The sequence below is a fragment of the Arachis hypogaea genome, chromosome 6, assembly GCF_003086295.3.
Source record: "Arachis hypogaea cultivar Tifrunner chromosome 6, arahy.Tifrunner.gnm2.J5K5, whole genome shotgun sequence".
In the NCBI taxonomy this organism is placed as follows: domain Eukaryota; kingdom Viridiplantae; phylum Streptophyta; class Magnoliopsida; order Fabales; family Fabaceae; genus Arachis; species Arachis hypogaea.
The window spans coordinates 92,502,007-92,508,645 of NC_092041.1; the positions used below are offsets into that span (position 1 = coordinate 92,502,007).

Below are 6,639 nucleotides of genomic sequence, written 5' to 3' on the forward strand. Positions count from 1 at the left end.
TTCCTGTGAGGCTTCACGATCTTCTCTAATATGCGCTTGATCTCCATATTTGACACCTCGGCTTGCCCATTGGTCTGGGGATAGTAAGCTGTCGCCACCTTGTGAATGATGCCTTGTTTCTTCAGCAGACCTGTCATTCTCCTGTTACAAAAGTGAGTGCCTTGATCACTCACGATTGCTCGTGGTGATCCAAAGCGACAAATAATATTATTTCAAACAAATGAGACAACAACGTTAGCATCATCAGTACGGTAGGAATTGCTTCCACGTATTTAGAAACATAATCGACAGCTAACAAAATGTATAAGAAACCATTGGAATTTAGAAATGGACCCATGAAGTCAATACCCCAAACATAAAAAATTTCACAGAACAACATAAGTTGTTGGGGCATCTCATCCTTCTTGGATATATTCCCAAATATTTAGCATTGGGAGCAAGAGTCACAAAAGTTGCTAGCATCCCTAAAAAGTGTGGGCCTCCAAAATTCACAGTCTAAAATTTTTCTAGCAGTTCTCTATGGACCAAAGTGTCCATCACTCTCAGAAGAGTGGCAGGCCTCTAAAATTGACTGGAATTCTGGTTGTGGCACACACCTTCTAATTATCTGGTCAGCACCACATCTCCATAAATATGGATCATCCCATATATAATATTTGGATTCGCTTTTAAGCTTGTCCTTTTGATGCTTAGTAAAATTAGGAGGGAAGGTACGACTAACCAAATAATTAGCTACAGGTGCATACCAAGGAACCACCTCAGATATTGCTTGCAAGCTGTCAATTGGAAATGCATCATTGATAGGAGTGGAATCATTTTTAATATGTTCAAGGCGACTCAAGTGGTCCGCCACTAAGTTTTGAGAACCACTCCTATATCTGATTTCTAAATCAAATTCTTGCAGCAGCAATATCCAACAGATTAACCTTGGTTTGGACTCTTTCTTAGCTTACAAGTACTTTAAGGCTGCATGGTCTGAATATACTACCACCTTAGTTCCAAGTAAATATGCTTTGAATTTATCCAGAATAAAAACAATAGCCAATAGCTCTTTTTCAGCGGTAGTATAATTAGACTGAGCACCGTCTAAAGTCTTAGAGGCATAAGCAATAATATAAGGGTCCTTACCCTCGCATTGAGCCAGCGCCGCTTGGTGCACGAAATTGTGATCAATACTTTTCACAACTCAAATAATCTTCGGTGATGAATCCAAAAACTTGGTGTTCAATACCATGGCATAAACACAACTTCGCACAACTAACCAGCAAGTGTACTGGGTCGTCCAAGTAATAAACCTTATGCGAGTAAGGGTCGATCCCACAGAGATTGTTGGTATGAAGCAAGCTATGGTCACCTTGTAAATCTTAGTCAGGCAAACTCAAATGGTTATGAATGATGAATAAAACATAAAGATAAAGATAGAGATACTTATGCAATTCATTAGTGGGAATTTCAGATAAGCGTATGGAGATGCTGTGTTCCTTCCGTCTCTCTGCTTTCCTACTGTCTTCATTCAATCCTTCTTACTCATTTCCATGGCAAGCTGTATGTAGGGTTTCACTGTTGTCAGTGGCTACCTCCCATCCTCTCAGTGAAAATGTTCAACGCACCCTGTCACAGCATGGCTAATCATCTGTCGGTTCTCAATCAGGTTGGAATAGAATCCAGTGATTCTTTTGCGTCTGTCACTAACGCCCAGCCTTCAGGAGTTTGAAGCTCGTCACATTCATTCAATCCTACTCAAAATACCACAGACAAGGTTTAGACCTTCCGGATTCTCTTGAATGCCGCCATCAATTCTAGCTTATACCACGAAGATTCCGGTTAAAGAATCCAAGAGATATCCACCCAATCTAAGGTAGAACGGAGGTGATTGACGGTCACACGTTCATAGGTGAGAATGATGATGAGTGTCACGGATCATCACATTCATCAAATTGAAGAACAAGTGATATCTTAGAACAAGAACAAGCGGAATTGAATAGAAGAACAATAGTAATTGCATTAATACTCGAGGTACAGCAGAGCTCCACACCTTAATCTATGGTGTGTAGAAACTCCATCGTTGAAAATACATAAGAACAAGGTCTAGGCATGGCCGTGAGGCCAGCCCCCAAAACGTGATCAAAAGATTCAAAGATCTCCTGATTATCTAAGAACTAGATGTCCAAAGATGAAAATACAATAGTAAAAGGTCCTACTTATAGAGAACTAGTAGCCTAGGGTTTACAGAGATGAGTAAATGACATAAAAATCCACTTCCGGGCCCACTTGGTGTGTGCTTGGGCTGAGCATTGAAGCATTTTCGTGTAGAGACTCTTCTTGGAGTTAAACGCCAGCTTTTGTGCCAGTTTGGGCGTTTAACTCCCATTCTTGTGCCAGTTCCGGCGTTTAACGCTGGGAATTCTGATGGTGACTTTGAACGCCGGTTTGGGCCATCAAATCTTGGTCAAAGTATAAACTATCATATATTGCTGGAAAGCCCAGGATGTCTAATTTTCAACCCCGTTGAGAGCGCGCCAATTGAGCTTCTGTAGCTCCAAAAAATCCACTTCGAGTGCAGGGAGGTCAGAATCCAACAGCATCTGCAGTCCTTTTTAGTCTCTGAATCAGATTTTTGCTCAGGTCCCTCAATTTCAGCCAGAAAATACCTGAAATCACAGAAAAACACACAAACTCATAGTAAAGTCTAGAAAAGTGAATTTTAACTAAAAACTAATAAAAATATACTAAAAACTAACTAGATCATACTAAAAACATACTAAAAATAATGCCAAAAAGCGTACAAATTATCCGCTCATCACCGCTCCTACCATAGTTTGACACGTCGCACATGATCTCGAATGGCCTACTCCAGTCAGGCTCTCTCACAATAGAAGCTTAGGTAAAAGCAACCTTCAGCTTATCAAACGCATCCATGCAATCTTCACTCAAGTCGAACTCTACATCCTTCTGTAGCAATCGGGATAAAGGCAACACTACCTTACTGAAGTCCTTGATAAATCTTCGGTAGAAACCTGCATGACCAAGAAATGAGCAGACTTCCCTCACAAAGGAGGGATAAGGTAAACCAGAAATAATATCTACCTTTGCTGGATCTACAGATATACCAGTATTAGAAACAACATGGCCTAGAACAATACCTTGTTTCACCATAAAATGATATTTTTCAAAATTAAGTACAAGGTTTGAACTAGTATACCATTCTAATACTCTAGCTAAACTACCCAAGGAAAGGTCAAATGAATCACCATAGACACTAAAGTTATCCATAAAAACTTCCATACAAGTCTCCAAAAAATCTGAGAAAATACTCATCATGCATCTTTGAAACGTAGCCTGTGCATTACATAAGCCAAAAGGCATTCTCTTATATGCGTACGTTCCAAAGGGGCATGTAAAAGTTGTTTTCTCCTGATCTTCAGGAGCTATATGAATTTGAAAATATCATGTATAACCATCTAGAAAATAATAGTGCAATTTACCTGACAGACGATCAAGCATTTGATCGATGAAAGGCAGCGGATAGTGATCCTTACGAGTGGCCTGGTTCAGATGCTTATAGTCAATGCACACCCTCTAGGAATTCTATACTCTGGTGACCATGAGTTTTTCATGTTCATTCTTCACTGTGGTAATGCCAGACTTCTTTGGAACCACCTGTACGGGGCTGACCCATTCACTATCTGAGATTGGATACATGATGTCAGCTTCTAGCAGTCTGGTCACTTCCTTCTTCACCACTTCTAGAATGGTTGGATTCAGCCGCCTTTGAGGTTGATGGATAGGCCTTGCTCCCTCCTCTAGAAATATCTGGTGCTCACAGACCTCAGGGCTTATACCTACTATATCCGCCAAGCTCCACCCAATTGCTTTCTTGTGTTTTCTCAGCACACTAAGTAGCTGCTCCTCTTGTTGGGAAGTGATTTCCCTCACAATAATAATTGTGAGCTTCTGATTGTCCTCAAGATAAGCGTACTTGAGGTGGGGTGGAAGGGGCTTCAACTCCATTTTCAGCTCATGGTTGGGCACTTGATCATCTGGAACCACTGCAGGCGGCAAGGCGTCTTTAGTACACTCAGTGGGCTTCCCCACACTTACACCTTGCTCTGTGGTTTCTTCTTCCACTGTCTCTTGGTGAACTTCAGCTACAATCTCATCAATAATATCGCACTAGAAGATGGAGTGATCTTCCGGTGGGTGCTTCATGGCTTCATCAAGGTTGAAGCTCACTGCTCCGCCATCTATCTCGAAGGAATAGGTTCCCGAGAAGGCATCCAGCTTGAACCTCGAAGTCTTCAGAAATGGTCTTCCGAGCAAGATGGATGAAGGTCTTCTGGAGTCACTAGGGGGCATCTCTAGAATGTAGAAATCAATAGAAAATGTCAGTCCCTTGATGCTCACCAGGACATTCTCCACGATGCCAACCACTGAGATTATGCTTTTATCTACCAAAACAAAACGTGATGCGGACCTTTTCAAGGGTGGGAGCCTCAAGGCATCATATACAGATAATGACATAATACTAACACATGCACCTAAATCACACATGCAGTCAATAAATTGTACACCCCCTATAATGCAAGTAACCATGCATGGACCCGAATCCCCACATTTTTCCGGTATAGAACCCATTAAAGCAGAAATAGAGCTACCTACGGGAATAGTTTCTAAATCATTAATTTTATCCTTATGCATGCACAGATCTTTTAGAAACTAGCATATTTAGGAACTTGTTGAATAGCATCAAAAATGGGAATAGTTGTCTCAACTTTTTTGAATATTTCTACCATTTTGGGGTCCAGTTCAACTTGCTTCTTAGTCCTCCTAGCAAGGTGTGGGAAAGGGATGGGGATGGCATCTTGCACAGCACTATCTTTCTTAGGCACTCCATTCCTTGGTTGAGCAGCTTCGTCTTCAACCGCATCTTGTACCTCATTCTCTTTCTCTACCTCTTCTACCTCAACAGCATTTTCAACTTGAACATCTTCTTTTGAGCTTGGCTCCTCTGGACTCCTCTCTTGCAGTTTAGTTCCAGACCTCAAAGTGATGGCATTGATTCCACCCTTGAGGTTGCGTAAAGGTTGAAAGGGAAGAGCACTAGAACTTGAAGGTTGATTGTTGGGGGTAGATGGTGGTTCCATTCGAGATATAAGAGCTTGTAGAGTAGAGGTAAGGCCGGTAAGGCTAGAAGTAAGTGAATTCTAAAGCTCTTTTTGTCCTTGAAGGATGGAATGGAGTGTTTCATCTTGGTTAGAGGAAGGAGAAGGGTAGGTGATTTGAGGGCTTGTGGTTGGTTGAATTGAGGTGCTTGAGCTTGTCTTTGGTGAGATGCTCTGTATGGAAGATTATGTTGATTCCGGTTCTGCTGATAGTTATTGTTATTTCACCTTTGATTTCCACCGTTGTCTCTACCTCCTTGGTTGTAATTGTCCCACCATCCTTGGTTGGAATTATCTCTCCAACCTTGATTGTAGTGACCATCTTGGTTAAAATTACCGCCTTGTTGAGAGTACCCTTGATTCGGACGGTCATAGAAGTTATGGGTAGCCGCCAAGGTTTTGTCTTCTGATTGGAGTTGAGGACATTCATTAGTGTAGTGAGAATAGCAAGCGCATATTCCACACACTCCCTGAGGGACTATTTGTTGACACTACTGCTGTGGCAGAGGTGGAGGTTGTTGTTGATTCAGCTGGAGCTGCTTTAGTATATTGGTCATCTCTCCCAAAGTCTTGGTGAGGGCAGCGGTCTCACCACTAGAGGAAGCTTCTGCATAGCCCTGGGGTGATGATTCCTTTAATCTGCATTTTGGGTAGACTCAACTAGATCAGTGATCAGTTGCCACACTTCTATCGCCGTCTTGTACTTTGTCAGAGAGCCATTACTCGCAGCATTTAATAAGCTCTTGTCTCCAGGCTTCATGCCTTAGTTGAAATAGCTAATCAACACCAACTGTTCAATCTTGTGGTGGGGACATGAGTCTAGGAAATTCCTGAAGCGCTCCCAATACTCGTAGAGGGTCTCTGATTCACCTTGAATGATACAGGAAATCTCTTTCCTCAATCTATCTGTAACCTCTGTTGGAAAGAACTTGTCCAGGAATTCCCTTCTGAGCAAATCCTAATTAGTAACTACAACTTCCGGTTGAGTGTAGAACCACTCATTTGTCTTTCCCTCAAGAGAAAATGAGAAGGTGTATAGCCAGACGATAGTCACATCAACACCATGCCATCTAGTAGTTGAGCAGACTGTCTGAAAATCTCTGAGGTGCTTGATAGGCTCTTGAGCAGGTAAGCCATGAAACTTGGGCAGTAGATTGATTAGAGCAGTCTTTAGTTCGAACTCTGCAACCAAGTTCGGATAAAGCGCTTGATATGGTTGCAGTGTAAAATCTGGAGCTCCCGCTTCCTTCAGCGTGATTCTCCTAAGCTCTGCCATAGTACCTGCACTCAAATCAACAGAAGAGGCGTCAATAAAATTAACCAAAGAGGAACTAGTTTCTTCCTCGAATGACTCGTTAGACCCATCTTCAGACAAGGCTGGTGAATTGGGTAAAATCCCTTCACTACCCTCGAAGAATAACCGATGTCAAGCTCGCCTAATACGTGAGATAGTTCTTTCGATCTCAGAATCAAATGC

The 6,639-nt window shown here is 42.0% G+C and overlaps 1 non-coding gene across 1 annotated transcript; it reads left to right on the top strand.

Annotated features, from left to right (window-relative positions):
- Window positions 1–5,959: 5,959 nt before the first annotated feature.
- Window positions 5,960–6,066, top strand: LOC112699948 (small nucleolar RNA R71). The gene has a single exon (XR_003152879.1). It is a non-coding gene; the product is annotated as a small nucleolar RNA R71 (small nucleolar RNA).
- Window positions 6,067–6,639: the final 573 nt, after the last annotated feature.